The 15751-nt window shown below is 38.0% G+C and overlaps 1 long non-coding RNA gene across 1 annotated transcript in view; it reads left to right on the top strand.

The window, feature by feature from the left end:
• LOC117084854 overlaps positions 1-15751 on the top strand; it is a 20705-nt gene extending 4954 nt beyond the window's left edge. Inside the window, exons 2-3 of the long non-coding RNA XR_004437712.1 lie at positions 7398-7403; positions 15741-15751. This is a non-coding gene — a long non-coding RNA (uncharacterized LOC117084854). The remainder of the gene's footprint in view (positions 1-7397; positions 7404-15740) is intronic.

Below are 15751 nucleotides of genomic sequence, written 5' to 3'. Positions count from 1 at the left end.
AAAGTCAATATCACAATAAAACATATACGTAAAAGTTGTGTTCACACTAACAGTAGTGTACTGTGTCCTGCAGCATTACGTCTAAAGAAAGAGTTTACACACCTTAATTTAAAAATGCTTTATTGCAAAAACAGATAGACAAACAACAGCAACAACAAAACAAAACAGAACAACCCTTACAGTCATATGAGCCTTCAGCAACATATATTCATTTTTTCTGGTAGAGGATGTTGATGGCTGCTGACTGATCAAGGTTGTGGTTGCTGAAGATAAGGGTGGCTGTGGCAGTTTCTTAAAAAGTACAACAACAAAGTTTATCACATAGATTGACTCTTCCTTTCACAACAATATGCTTTTCTGTAGTATGGGATGCTGTTCAGTAGCATTTCATTCACAGTAGAACTTCTTTCAAAATTGGAGTCAGTCCTCTCAAACTCTTCATGTTTGAGCAACTAAGCTGATTTAATATGTTAAAAACTTTGTTGTCATTTCAACAAAGTTCGTAACACCTGCAGCGGGAGTAGATTCCATCCCAAGAAACCACTTTCTTTGCTCATTCACGAGAAGCAGCTCCTTGTCTGTTTACGTTTTATCCTGAGATTTCAGTGATTCACTCACACCTTCAAGCCCCACCTCTAATTCTAGTTCTCTGTTTCCACTATGCCTGTAGTTACTTCCTCCACAGAAGACTTGAACCCCTCTAAGTCACTCATGAAGGTTGGAATTATTGATATTTTAACTTGTTTCACGATTGTTCTTAATGGGGTCTGGAATGGTGAATCTTTTTTAGAAGATTTTTCATTTCCTTTGCCAAGATCCATTAGGAGTATAACTATTAATATCTATATCAGCTATGGCCTTGTAAAACATATTTCTTAAATAATAAAACTTGAAAATTGAAATTACTCCTTTATTCATGGGCTTCAGAATAGATGGATGTTGTGTCATCAGACATGAGGACAACATTACTCTCCTTGTACAACTCCATCAGAGAGTTTGAGTGAAGAGGCGCATTGTCAATGAGGATTAATATTTTGACAGGATACTTTTTTTACTGAGGAGTAGATCTCAAAAGTGGACTTAAAATATTCATTAAATAGATGTGCCATCATTTAGGCTTCGTTGTTTGATTTTGAGAGCACAGACAGAGTAGATTTATCAGTATTCTTAAGGGACCTGGAATTTTTGGAATGGTGAATGAGATTGGCTTTAACTTAAAGTCATCAACTGCATTAGCGCCAAACAAGAAAGTCAATCTGTCCTTTGATGCTTTGAGGCCAGGCTTGGACTTCTCCCACATTATAAAAGTCCTAGATAACATCGTCTTTCAATAAAAGGCTGTTTCATCTACATTGAAAATTTGTCATTACTGTGGCCATCTTCGTCAATGATCTTAGCTGGATTTTCTGGACAACTTGCTGAAGATTCTACAGAAGCACTTGCTCCTTTATGTTGCACTTTTACGTTATAAAGACAGTTTCTTTCCTTACACCTCATCAGCCAAACTCTGATAGTTTCCAACTTTTCTTCTACAGCTTCCTCACCTCTCTCAGCCTGTGTTGAAGAGAGTTAGGACTTGCTATTAAAGCTTTCTCCATATCTGCCATAAAACTATTTTTCTTTCTTATCATTTGTATGTTCACTGGAGTAGTGCTTTGGATTTCCTCAAAAACTTTTCCTTTGAATTCACAACTTGGCCAACTGTGATACAAGAGGCTCAGGCTTTATTCTATTTAGGTTTTCAACATGACTTCCTCACTACACTTACCCATTTTTGCAACTTTAATAATTTGATTAAAAGTGAGATGTGGGAAACTTCCTTTCACTTTAGCATTCAGAGGTCATTATAGGGTTATAAATTGGCCTAATTTTAATATTATTGCCTCTCATAGAAGAGGGAGGCCCAAGAAAGTAGAGATGGGGTAACTGCTAGAACACACACAACACTAATCACAATGCCATCTTATATGAATCCAGTTCATAGTGCTCCAAAATAATTACAATGGTAACATCAAAGATCACTTATTAAAGACCACTAAAATAGATATAATAAAATGAAAAAAATTGGCATACTGTGAGAATTACCAAAATATGACAGAGACATAAAGCAAGCATATGCTGTTAGAAAATCTCAGTAGAATTGCTACAAACCTTTAATTTGTAAAAATACAGTATCTGCAAAGTGCAATAAAGCAAAGAAAAATAAAAGATGTATACTTGTAGTCTAAAACCTTATATCCACAAAAAAAATAAAAGATCCATGCTAGTAAACACAAAAACAAACAGACTTTAAAATGTTTGCAAAATTGAGGTTAGAGAATCATGGACATTAAAAATTCCTTAATTTGAGAATTTTTATTTTTTATTTTTTATTTTTTTTTTGAGATGGAGTCTCGCTCTGTCGCCCAGGCTGGGGTGCAGTGGCCGGATCTCAGCTCACTGTAAGCTCCGCCTCCCGGGATTACGCCATTCTCCTGCCTCAGCCTCCCGAGTAGCTGGGACTACCGGCACCCGCCACCTCGCCCAGCTAGTTTTTTGTGTTTTTTAGTAGAGATGGGGTTTCACCATGTTAGCCAGGATGGTCTCGATCTCCTGACCTCGTGATCCGTCCGTCTCGGCCTCCCAAAGTGCTCTGAGTGTCTTGAAAAGTTTATACTCATATTTCTATTCAGAAAGAGTTTAAATTTGCTTGATGTAGAGTAAAATATTAAAAAATTCTACCTTCAATTTATCATTAAATAAGAATTTTTCTACAAGTATTTTTAGCATTTACAGAGAAAGACAAATTAATAATTTAATGTATTTTAACTTGAAGGCTTAAGATTTTTATAATCTTGAGTAAGCTTGTGGTTATAAAAAAACAAAAACGATGATAAGGTGAAAGTATACTTTAACTCAATAGATCAGAGATGTGTTCATTATTAGAGGAAAGTGTTGTAGAATTTAAAATATAAAAAAGAACATTTCCTTTCACTAAGTGATAGAATCTACAAAGAAAAAAATTGATTAGCAAAAATCTTGGTATATAGAGTGAAGTTTTTTTTTTTTTTTCCAAATGAATTGGTTATATGTGTTGAGCAGGTTAAAATTGATACTAGTATAAACTACGAATCAAGGGAAGTGTGCTAGTGACATTTGACCTAGTCCTCACTAAATATATAAATTGACTAATAAAAGCTCTTTCTGGCTGAAAGAACAAGCTAACAGAGACACCATTGCAGAGCATAAAGGAATATGATTAGGAATCAGGAAGTAAAATGTTTCTAATTCTCTTTCAGCAATGGCAGCCTACAGATACTCCTCGACTTATGATGGCGTTACTTCCCAGTGAGAATATTATAAATTGAAAATAACCTGTTGAAAATGCATTTAATACCCGGAACCACTCAACATTATAGTTTTAGCCTTGCCTGTTTGAAACGTGCTAAGAACATTTACATTAGCCTACAGTGAAGCAAAATCATCTGGCAACAGTACACTGGAGACTATTGGCATATTACCCTTGTCCTTGCCTGGCTGACTGGGAGCTGCGGTTTACTGCGGCTGCCCCGAGTGGCAAGAGACTATCTATCCTATCTACTAGATCGCATATTTATTTATTTATTCAGTTTCTTCACTATTTTGAGAGCTAACTTTCAATGCCGTTGTATTTTAAGCCTCATTTTCAATCATAACAACACACTGAAACTTCAATAGTGGAACATTTTTTATGTTCTGTATATCAGATTATAAGATTAAAGATTTTCAACTTATTTTGTACAAAATTTAGGAAAATTTTGTGTATTCATTTACAAAAAGAAATCTTCTGCATATCTTTTGATTACTACAATTGATTTAAAAGTACCCATTTAAATGTTCAAAACTTAGTAAAATTCAGTTGATGATGGTCAGCAAAGAGAAAGCACATATGTATGCTTAAGTATAATTTGTATTAAACGTAAGCTTTGTCATCAGATACAAGAGAAAATTATTCTAAATATGTGTGTATATAAATTTTGAAAACTCCATTTTGTTTCTATTGGCAAAATTTTGCAATTTGAATGCAATCGTGAGTTCTAAGGGCACAGGCTTCATACATTTTTAATTCTGTAGAAATATTATTTTTCCACAGAACTTAATGTTCAACAAAAATTTGTAGTTATGTAATCAACAACAAAGCAAATTATTTTATCTTCAGTGTTAAAGTTTAAATCTATGTATATAAGAACACTCACAATAATAAACACTAATGAATAATGACATGGATGAAATCAACCAAAGCATATTTGGAATTGACTTACTGATTTTTAATTTATTTTAAACCATCTGAACAGACCTGTAGAATCTGGCATCCATTCAATGGGACAAAGTTCAACTGCTAATGGAAGGACATATAAACAGTTAATCATTCAATTTTAATCACGATCATAAGAAAATTTGAAAGAGTGAAATTAATTTGAAGCACAGTTATTTGCTCTAAGTAAAAAATCCATACTTCATATAGCGATATACTAAGTCAGCTTTCTAGACATGAAAGTGTTAAATCACTATCTACATCTCAATTTTTTTTTTTTTTTTTTTTTTATTATACTTTAAGTTCTAGGGTACATGTGCATGACGTTTATATCATGTATAACTCCCCCATGCAATCCCTCCCTCCTCCCCCCTCCCCATGATAGGCCCCAGTGTGTGATGTTCCCCTTCCCGAGTCCAAGTGATCTCATTGTTCAGTTCCCACCTATGAGTGAGAACATGCGGTGTTTGGTTTTCTCTTCTTGTGATAGTTTGCTAAGAATGATGGTTTCCAGCTGCATCCATGTCCCTACAAAGGATGCAAACTCATCCTTTTTTATGGCTGCATAGTATTCCATGGTGTATATGTGCCACATTTTCTTAATCCAGTCTGTCACAGATGGACATTTGGTTGATTCCAAGTCTTTGCTATTGTGAATAGTGCCGCAATAAACATACGTGTGCATGTGTCTTTGTAGTAGAGTAATTTATAATCCTTTGGGTATATACCCAGTAGTGGGATGGCTGGGTCATATGGTACATCTAGTTCTAGATCCTTGAGGAACGCCATACTGTTTTCCATAATGGTTGAACTAGTTTACAATCCCACCAACAGTGTAAAAGTGTTCCTATTTCTCCACATCCTCTCCAACACCTGTTGTTTCCTGACTTCTTAATGATTGCCATTCTAACTGGTGTGAGATGGTATCTCATTGTAGTTTTGATTTGCATTTCTCTGATGGCGAGTGATGACGAGCATTTTTTCATGTGTCTGTTGGCTGTATGGATGTCTTCTTTTGAGAAATGTCTGTTCATATCCTTTCCCCACTTTTTGATGGGGTTGTTTGTTTTTTTCTTGTATATTTGTTTGAGTTCTTTGTAGATTCTGGATATTAGCCCTTTGTCAGATGAGTAGGTTGCAAAAATTTTTTCCCATTCTGTAGGTTGCCTGTTCACTCTGATGGTAGTTTCTTTAGCTGTGCAAAAGCTCTTTAGTTTAATTAGATCCCATGTGTCAATTTTTGCTTTTGCTGCCGTTGCTTTTGGTGTTTTAGACATGAAGTCCTTGCCCATGCCTATGTCCTGAATGGTACTACCTAGATTTTCTTCTAGGGTTTTTATGGTATTAGGTCTAACATTTAAGTCTCTAATCCATCTTGAATTAATTTTCGTATAAGGGGTAAGGAAAGGATCCAGTTTCAGCTTTCTACTTATGGCTAGCCAATTTTCCCAGCACCATTTATTAAATAGGGAATCCTTTCCCCATTTCTTGTTTCTCTCAGGTTTGTCAAAGATCAGATGGCTGTAGATGTGTGGTATTATTTCTGAGGACTCTGTTCTGTTCCATTGGTCTATATCTCTGTTTTGGTACCAGTACCATGCTGTTTTGGTTACTGTAGCCTTGTAGTATAGTTTGAAGTCAGGTAGCGTGACGCCTCCAGCTTTGTCCTTTTGACTTAGGATTGTCTTGGCAATGCGGGCTCTTTTTTGGTTCCATATGAACTTTAAAGCAGTTTTTTCCAATTCTGTGAAGAAAGTCATTGGTAGCTTGATGGGGATGGCATTAAATCTATAAATAACTTGGGCAGTATGGCCATTTTCACGATATTGATTCTTCCTATCCATGAGCATGGTATGTTCTTCCATTTGTTTGTGTCCTCTTTGATTTCACTGAGCAGTGGTTTGTAGTTCTCCTTGAAGAGGTCCTTTACATCCCTTGTAAGCTGGATTCCTAGGTATTTTATTCTCTTTGAAGCAATTGTGAATGGAAGTTCATTCCTGATTTGGCTCTCTGCTTGTCTGTTACTGGTGTATAAGAATGCTTGTGATTTTTGCACATTAATTTTGTATCCTGAGACTTTGCTGAAGTTGCTTATCAGCTTAAGGAGATTTTGGGCTGAGACGATGGGGTTTTCTAAATATACAATCATGTCATCTGCATACAGGGACAATTTGACTTCTTCTTTTCCTAACTGGATACCCTTGATTTCTTTCTCTTGCCTGATTGCCCTAGCCAGAACTTCCAACACTATGTTGAATAGGAGTGGTGAGAGAGGGCATCCCTGTCTTGTGCCAGTTTTCAAAGGGAATTTTTCCAGTTTTTGCCCATTCAGTATGATATTAGCTGTGGGTTTGTCATAAATAGCTCTTATTATTTTGAGGTACGTTCCATCAATACCAAATTATTGAGCGTTTTTAGCATAAAGGGCTGTTGAATTTTGTCAAAAGCCTTTTCTGCATCTATTGAGATAATTATGTGGTTCTTGTCTTTGGTTCTGTTTATATGCTGGATTACGTTTATTGATTTGCGAATGTTGAACCAGCCTTGCATCCCAGGGATGAAGCCCACTTGATCATGGTGGATAAGCTTTTTGATGTGCTGCTGAATCCGGTTTGCCAGTATTTTATTGAGGATTTTTGCATCGATGTTCATCAGGGATATTGGTCTAAAATTCTCTTTTTTTGTTGTGTCTCGGCCAGGCTTTGGTATCAGGATGATGTTGGCCTCATAAAAAGAGTTAGGGAGGATTCCCTCTTTTTCTATTGATTGAAATAGTTTCAGAAGGAATGGTACCAGCTCCTCCTTGTACCTCTGGTAGAATTCAGCTGTGAATCCATCTGGTCCTGGACTTTTTTGGTGGGTAGGCTATTAATTGTTGCCTCAATTTCAGAGCCTGCTATTGGTCTATTCAGGGATTCAACTTCTTCCTGGTTTAGTCTTGGAAGAGTGTAAGTGTCCAGGAAATTATCCATTTCTTCTAGATTTTCTAGTTGATTTGCGTAGAGGCATTTATAGTATTCTCTGATGGTTGTTTGTATTTCTGTGGGGTCGGTGGTGATATCCCCTTTATCATTTTTTATTGCGTCTATTTGATTCTTCTCTCTTTTCTTCTTTATTAGTCTAGCTAGCGGTCTGTCAATTTTGTTGATCTTTTCAAAAAACCAACTCCTGGAATCATTGATTTTTTGGAGGGTTTTTTGTTTCTCTATCTCCTTCAGTTCTGCTCTGATCTTAGTTATTTCTTGCCTTCTGCTAGCTTTTGAATGTGTTTGCTCTTGCCTCTCTAGTTCTTTTAATTGTGATGTTAGAGTGTCAATTTTAGATCTCTCCTGCTTTCTCTTGTGGGCATTTAGTGCTATAAATTTCCCTCTACACACTGCTTTAAATGTGTCCCAGAGATTCTGGTATGTTGTATCTTTGTTCTCATTGGTTTCAAAGAACATCTTTATTTCTGCTTTCATTTCGTTATGTACCCAGTAGTCATTCAGGAGCAGGTTGTTCAGTTTCCATGTAGTTGAGCGGTTTTGATTGAGTTTCTTAGTCCTGAGTTCTAGTTTGATTGCACTGTGGTCTGAGAGACAGTTTGTTATAATTTCAGTTCTTGTACATTTGCTGAGGAGTGCTTTACTTCCAATTATGTGGTCAATTTTGGAATAAGTGCGATGTGGTGCTGAGAAGAATGTATATTCTGTTGATTTGGGGTGGAGAGTTCTATAGATGTCTATTAGGTCCGCTTGGTGCAGAGATGAGTTCAATTCCTGGATATCCTTGTTAACTTTCTGTCTGGTTGATCTGTCTAATGTTGACAGTGGAGTGTTGAAGTCTCCCATTATTATTGTATGGGTGTCTAAGTCTCTTTGTAGGTCTCTAAGGACTTGCTTTATGAATCTGGGTGCTCCTCTACTGGGTGCATATATATTTAGGAGAGTTAGCTCTTCCTGTTGAATTGATCCCTTTACCATTATGTAATGGCCTTCTTTGTCTCTTTTGATCTTTGATGGTTTAAAGTCTGTTTTATCAGAGACTAGGATTGCAACCCCTGCTTTTTTTTGTTCTCCATTTGCTTGGTAGATCTTCCTCCATCCCTTTATTTTGAGCCTATGTATGTCTCTGCATGTGAGATGGGTCTCCTGAATACAGCAGACTGATGGGTCTTGACTCTTTATCCAGTTTGCCAGTCTGTGTCTTTTAATTGGAGCATTTAGTCCATTGACATTAAGGTTAATATTGTTATGTGTGAACTTGATCCTGTCATTATGATATTAACTGGTTATTTTGCTCGTTAGTTGATGCAGTTTCTTCCTAGCCTCGATGGTCTTTACATTTTGGCATGTTTTTGCAATGGCTGGTACCGGTTGTTCCTTTCCATGTTTAGGGCTTCCTTCAGGGTCTCTTGTAAGGCAGGCCTGGTGGTGACAAAATCTCTAAGCATTTGCGTATCTGTAAAGGATTTTATTTCTCCTTCACTGATGAAGCTTAGTTTGGCTGGATATGAAATTCTGGGTTAAAATTCTTTTCTTTAAGAACGTTGAATATTGGCCCCCACTCTCTTCTGGCTTGTAGAGTTTCTGCCGAGAGGTCTGCTGTTATTCTGATGGGCTTCCCTTTGTGGGTAACCCGACCTTTCTCTCTGGCTGCCCTTAAGATTTTTTCCTTCATTTCAACTTTGGTGAATCTGGCAATTATGTGTCTTGGAGTTGCTCTTCTGGAGGAGTATCTTTGTGGCGTTCTCTGTATTTCCTGAATTTGAATGTTGGCCTGCCCTACTAGGTTGGGGAAGTTCTCCTGGATGATATCCTGAAGAGTGTTTTCCAACTTGCTTCCATTTTCCCCCTCACTTTCAGGCACCCCAATCAGACGTAGATTTGGTCTTTTTACATAATCCCATACTTCTTGCAGGCTTTGTTCATTTCTTTTTCTTCTTTTTTCTTTTGGTTTCTCTTCTCGCTTCATTTCATTCATTTGATCCTCAATCGCTGATACTCTTTCCTCCAGTTGATCGAGTCGGTTACCGAAGCTTGTGCATTTGTCACGTATTTCTCGTGTCATGGTTTTCATCTCTGTCATTTCGTTTATGATCTTCTCTGCATTAATTAGTCTAGCTGTCAATTCTTCCACTTTTTTTTCAAGATTTTTAGTTTCTTTGCGCTGGGTACGTAATTCCTCCTTTAGCTCTGAGAGGTTTGATGGACTGAAGCCTTCTTCTCTCATCTCGTCAAAGTCATTCTCTGACCAGCTTTGATCCGTTGCTGGCGATGGGCTGCGCTCCTTTGCAGGGGGAGATGCGCTCTTATTTTTTGAATTTCCAGCTTTTCTGCCCTGCTTCTTCCCCATCTTTGTGGTTTTATCTGTCTCTGGACTTTGATGATGGTGACGTACTGATGGGGTTTTGGTATAGGTGTCCTTCCTGTTTGATAGTTTTCCGTCTGACAGTCAGAAGGACTGTCTGTTGGTCTGTTAGAGATTGCTTGAGGTCCACTCCAGACCCTGTTTGCCTGGGTATCAGCAGCAGAGGTTGCCGAAGATAGAATATTGCTGAACAGCGAGTGTACCTGTCTGATTCTTTCTTTGGAAGTTTCCTCTCAGGGGTGACGCCACCCTGTGAGGTGTGGGGTATCAGACTGCCCCTAGTGGGGGATGTCTCCCAGCTAGGCTACTCAGGGGTCAGGGACCCACCTGAGCAGGCAGTCTGTCCGTTCTCAGATCTCAACCTCCGCGTTAGGAGATCCACGGCTCTCCCCAAAGCTGTCAGACAGAGTCGTTCGGGTCTGCAGCGGCCCCGCTCTTTCCCCTAATGGACTGCAGCTGTGCGCTGTCCGCAGCGGTAGAGTCTACAGAGACAGGCAGGCTTCCTTGAGCTGCTGTGAGCTCCACCCAGTTCGAGCTTCCCAGCGGCTTTGTTTACCTACTTAAGCCTCAGCAATGGCGGGCGCCCCTCCCCCAGCCTCGCTGCTGCCTTGCGGATAGATCGCCGCAGACGGCTGTGTTAGCAGTGAGGGAGGCTCCGTGGGCGTGGGACCCTCCGGCCAGGTGTGGGATATATTCTCCTGGTGTGCCTGTTTCCTTAAAGCGCAGTATTGGGGGGGAGTTACCCGATTTTCCAGGTGTTGTGTGTCTCAGTTCCCCTGGCTAGGAAAAGGGATTTCCTTCCCCCTTGCGCTTCCAGGTGAGGCGATGCCTCGCCCTGCTTCAGCTCACGCTGGTCAGGCTGCAGCAGCTGACCCGCACCGATTGTCCGGCACTCCCTAGAGAGATGACCCCAGTACCTCAGTTGAAAATGCAGAAATCACCGGTCTTCTGTGTCGCTCGCGCTGGGAGTTGGAGACTGGAGCTGTTCCTATTCGGCCATCTTGCTCCGCCCCCATCTCAATTATTTTGAAATATCTAGTAAACATATATTGATACTTTGCCAGCAGATTTGTGTCTTCTGATTTTCATATTATCAGTAACATCACTATAGCCCTCAGGATAGAGGATAAATGTCAAAGTTTAGGCCAAAGTTTATTTAGAGGATAAATAAACAAAGTTTATTTGTTATCAATTTTGTTTAGGAACTAAAATCCAGTACTAATGTTTAATTCATATTCACTATTTATTTATTTATTTTTTTCACCTAGGGAGGCAGGGTCCAAAATTCTGCCTCGGATCTGGCTTTCTTTGTCTACCACCTACTTTGGCATTCAAAAGTGTTTATCAATCAAGACCTTTTTCTATGCCTCTCAATCTCCTTGAAGATTAACTCGGGCACCTGACTCTGCAAGTGTTTCTAATCCAGGTATTCTTCTGAACTGCCTGAGGGCTCCTCTATATCCAACTTGAACCAACCAGAAAAGTTTCGTTCTAGGCTATATAGCCTTGGGAGTCTGGGGATATTTTCCTGGTCCACAAATTCCCACAATGACTCTCAGTGCAGTACAATCCTTCCTTGACTATGCCTCCACTCTGGTACCATCTAATGCCACCCACACTAGCACTGCCTCCAATGCAACCTGAGAGGTAAAAGCTAGCCATTTTTCCTCTCCATGAAAAACCTCTTCTCCACCCATCCAAACCGGCTATTGTATGCTAATATGCAAACAGCACTACATACTAGTGTGTAAATCATGAGCCTCTATTCTCATTGATAGGTTCAGGAAAAATGGTCCTTTTTTCTCCTTAAAGTGTGGTGATGTCACTTGGGCTAGCTCTACTTAAAATTTGTGATCAGGTGTTTACAGTTAACTTAAACTCACGTAAAACCAGCAGGGAAATAGTCTTGTAAAATCTTTGTTTTCTTGATGTACTAATAGGTAATAAAATAGCTCAATGGTCCCTGGTATAAATTTAAGGGCATGTGACAGTGAACAATCTGAAATAAAAATCAAGTAAGTAATCCCATTTACAAAAGCTACAAATAAAATAAAATAAAATACTTACAAATTAATTTAACTGAAGAAGTGAAAAATCTCTACAATAAAAGCTGTAAAGCATTGATACAAGAAGTTGAAGACACAAAAAACTAATGACAGTCCATGTTCATGAATTGGAAGAAACACTATTGTTAAAATGTCTGTACTACCTAAAGCAATCTCCAGATTTCATGTAATCTCTATCAAAATACCAGTGACATTCTTCACCAGAATAATAAACACAATCCTAAAATGTATATGGAAAAACAAAGGACTCAGAATAGCCAAAGCTATCCTAAGCAAAGAACAAAACTTTGCTTGACCTTAAACTATACTACAGTTATAATAACCAAAATGGCACAGTACGGGCGTAAAAACAGACATATAGACAAATGGCATAGAACAGAAAACCCAGGCCGGGCGTGGTGGCTCAAGCCTGTAATCCCAGCACTTTGGGAGGCTGAGACGGGCGGATCACGAGGTCAGGAGATCGAGACCATCCTGGCTAACACGGTGAAACCCCGTCTCTACTAAAAAAAAAAAATACAAAAAACTAGCCGGGCGAGGTGGTGGACGCCTGTAGTCCCAGCTACTCCGGAGGCTGAGGCAGGAGAATGGCGGGAACCCGGGAGATGGAGCTTGCAGTGAGCTGAGTTCCGGCCACTGCACTCTAGCCTGGGCGACAGAGCAGGACTCTGCCTCAAAAAAAAAAAAAAAGAACAGAAAACCCAGAGATAAATGCATACACATCTAGAGTCAACTTCATTTTTGACAAAGGCACCAAGAAGTTACACTGGGGAAAGGAGTCTCTTTAATAAATGGTGCTGGGAAAACTGGATAACCATATATAAAAGAATGAAACTAGATGCTGTCTCTTGCCATATACAAAGATCAAGTAAAATGGATTAACGACTTAAATTTAAGACCTCAAACTAGGAAATGACTAAAAAAAAAAAAAATCAGGGGAAACTCTCCAGGATACTGGAAAGGGCAAATATTTCTTCAATAATACCCCACAAGCACAGGCAACCAAAGCAAAAATGGACAAATGGGATCATAGCAAGTTAAAAAGCTTTCACAGAGCAAAGGAAACAATCAAAAAAGTCAAGAGACAACCCACAAATTGGGAGAAAATATTTGCAAACTACCCATCTGATAAGGATTAATAACCAGAATATATAAGAAGCTCAAATAACTTAATTGGAAAAAAATCTAGTAATCCAATTCAAAATAGACAAAAGGCCTGAGTAGACAGTTCTCAAAAAGAAAAAGACTTACAAATGGCAAACAGATATGGGAAAAGGTACTCAACATCATTGACCAATAGAGAAACACAGCTCAAAACTACAATCTCATCTTAACCCAGTTAAATGGCTTTTATCCAAAAGGTAGGCAATAAAAAATGCTGGCAAGGATGTGAAGGAAAGGAAACTCTTGTACCCTGTTGGTGGGAATCTAAATTAGTACAAACACTACAGGGAACAGTTTGGAGGTTTTTCAAAAAATGAATAAGAGAGCAATCCTACAATCCAGCAATTCCACTCGTAGTTGTTTACCCAAAGACGAAAATCAGTGTTTCAAAGAGACAGCTGCATTCCTGTGTTTATGGCAGCACCATTCACGGTAGCAAGATTTGGAAACAACTTAAGAGTCAATCAACAGGTGAATAGATAAAAGAAAATGTGATACATATATACCATGGAGTACTATTCAGCCAAAAAAAAGGAATGATATCCTGTCACTTTCAACAATGTGAATGGAACTGGAGTTCATTATATTAACTGAAATAAGCCAGACACAGAAAGAGAAACTTTGCTAAACATTAAAACAATTGAACTCAAGAAGATAAGAGAGTAAAATGATGGTAACCAGAGGTTTGGAAGGGTAATGAGAGATGTAGGGTGGTAAGGAAAGTTAATGGGTACAAATAATAGTTAGAAAGAATGATTAAGATTTATTATTTGATAACACAATAGGGTGACTATAGTCAAAATAATTTAATTATTCGTTTTAAAATAAAGAGTATAATTGGATTGTTTGTAACACAAAAGAGAAATGTCTGAGACAATGGATACCCCATTTACCCTCAGGTGATTATTTTGCATTGCATGCCTGTATCGAAGTATCTCATGTATACCATAAATATATATATTTACTATATACCCACAAAAATTAAAAATAACATTTAAAAATAAAATAAATGTAAAAACAACTGTGTTTGTGTTGATCTGTTTATTTGTGTTTGTGTGTATTTTAGTTTTGTGTTTTTCCTATACATATACATAGGATGGATAATAGCATCTTATTTATAGATGTTATTATGTACAGATTTATATATGCATTTTTATCATTTATGTGTATATTTTTATTCATGAATGTACATAATGTATATATATTAATATATTCTTCTGGCTTGCCTAGGAAAACATGCACTATTTTTGGTTGTTGTTTTTGAAATGTAAAATAATTTCAGAATAATATAATAAGTAGCTGTCAATTTATATCACAAACTAGATTTTTAAATCCCTGTAGGAAATATATTCAGACAACTGTCTATATTTTCTATAGGAGGACTTATTAATGTCTATTTCTTGTATATATTCTACAGACACTTGTTATATGATTTACTATTTTCACTTCTGATACTGACTGATTACCCAATGGTGTTATATATTTTACAACCCATAACATCAGCCACTTGACCATTGGCTGTAGAGACAGCAGGATGTATACCTGCATTCCTCTAGACGTGTATACCTGAAGAGCTAACTGACTCTGGACTCTTATGTCTGTGCACACTTTGTAGACTCAGAAAGTGTTCTTGAAAGGAAGATGTTGCTCACATTATGTCTACAAAGATATGAAAAAGAGGTATGGTTTACTGCTATTCATCTTTGATCTTTATGACTTACTCATGGATTTCAATGCATTTCACACACTACTAGATGACATCAAGGCAGAAGTTATAAGTATCAGTCGAGGTCTGCTGAATGTATTATGGCATATTTTAAAATATTTTAAATAATAATACTTTTATTTAAAGCAACAAACAATACAGAACAATAGCAATTCACATGGAATACCAAGGCCAAAACACTAAACCAAGAATATTGCAGGCAAAAATGGGATGCCTGGTCACCCTAGCTGTAATGCATTTGCATATGATTTCATGTAGAATGTTTATCTAAATATTAGTGGAATAGGTTGACATTTTAGTAACTATATCCATATTTTGATTTAACACTTACTAAGGTATTCTGAAATATTCTAGGCTATAAACCTGCTACATTTTAAAACCCTTAAATATAGAAGATTGCTTTTCATAAAATATTCTATTATCTTTCTTTAAAATATTTGGAAACTATCTTCACAGAGACGCTGCCTTTATATTGATACTCTTAGGAATCCAGACTCACATGGCATTTACCATTCTATACACTTCTCATATGTCAGACTGTGGCAGGCCAGATCTCACTAACCCAGGCCTCCATAACAACTGTTTCAGCAGTAACTCAGTGGTTAAGTTAAATATTAAAAGCTGAAAAAGACTGTGCTTTTATACAAAGGCTGGAATGTAACAAAAGCCCGCCAAGAATTTTGCTCAAGCCTTTCCTGGGCCTTGAAGCATGATAAGGTAACAAAGGAATTTTTTCTTCTTCTTCTTGCTCTGTCACCCAGGCTGGAGTGCAGTGGGGTGATCTTAGCTCACTGCAACCTCTGCCTCCCAGGTTCAAGGGATTCTCCTGTCTCAGCCTCCCGAGTAGCTGGAACTACAGACAAGCCCCACCACACCTGGTTAATTTTTGTATTTTTAGTAGACACAGTGTTTCACCATGTTGGTCAGACTAGTCTCGAACTCCTACTCCTGACCTCAGGTGATCCACCCGCCTCAGCCTCCCAAAGTGCGGGGATTACAGGCATGACCCACCGAATCCGGCCACAAAGGAATTCTTAACAAGACCCGTTTAGGGTTAAAAATATTTTATTGGGGATCTGAAGAAACTCCCAATGCCTCCACAAACAAGTTTACTGGGGCCTGAAGGAACTCTCCAAACCTCCACGATTTAGCAGGAGACAAGATAAGGGTAAT

This window comes from Trachypithecus francoisi, unplaced genomic scaffold (genome assembly GCF_009764315.1).
Source record: "Trachypithecus francoisi isolate TF-2019V2 unplaced genomic scaffold, Tfra_2.0 Lachesis_group1, whole genome shotgun sequence".
Classification (NCBI taxonomy): domain Eukaryota; kingdom Metazoa; phylum Chordata; class Mammalia; order Primates; family Cercopithecidae; genus Trachypithecus; species Trachypithecus francoisi.
The sequence above is the reverse complement of the archived record's forward strand: the minus strand, read 5'-3'. Positions and strand labels throughout refer to the sequence as shown.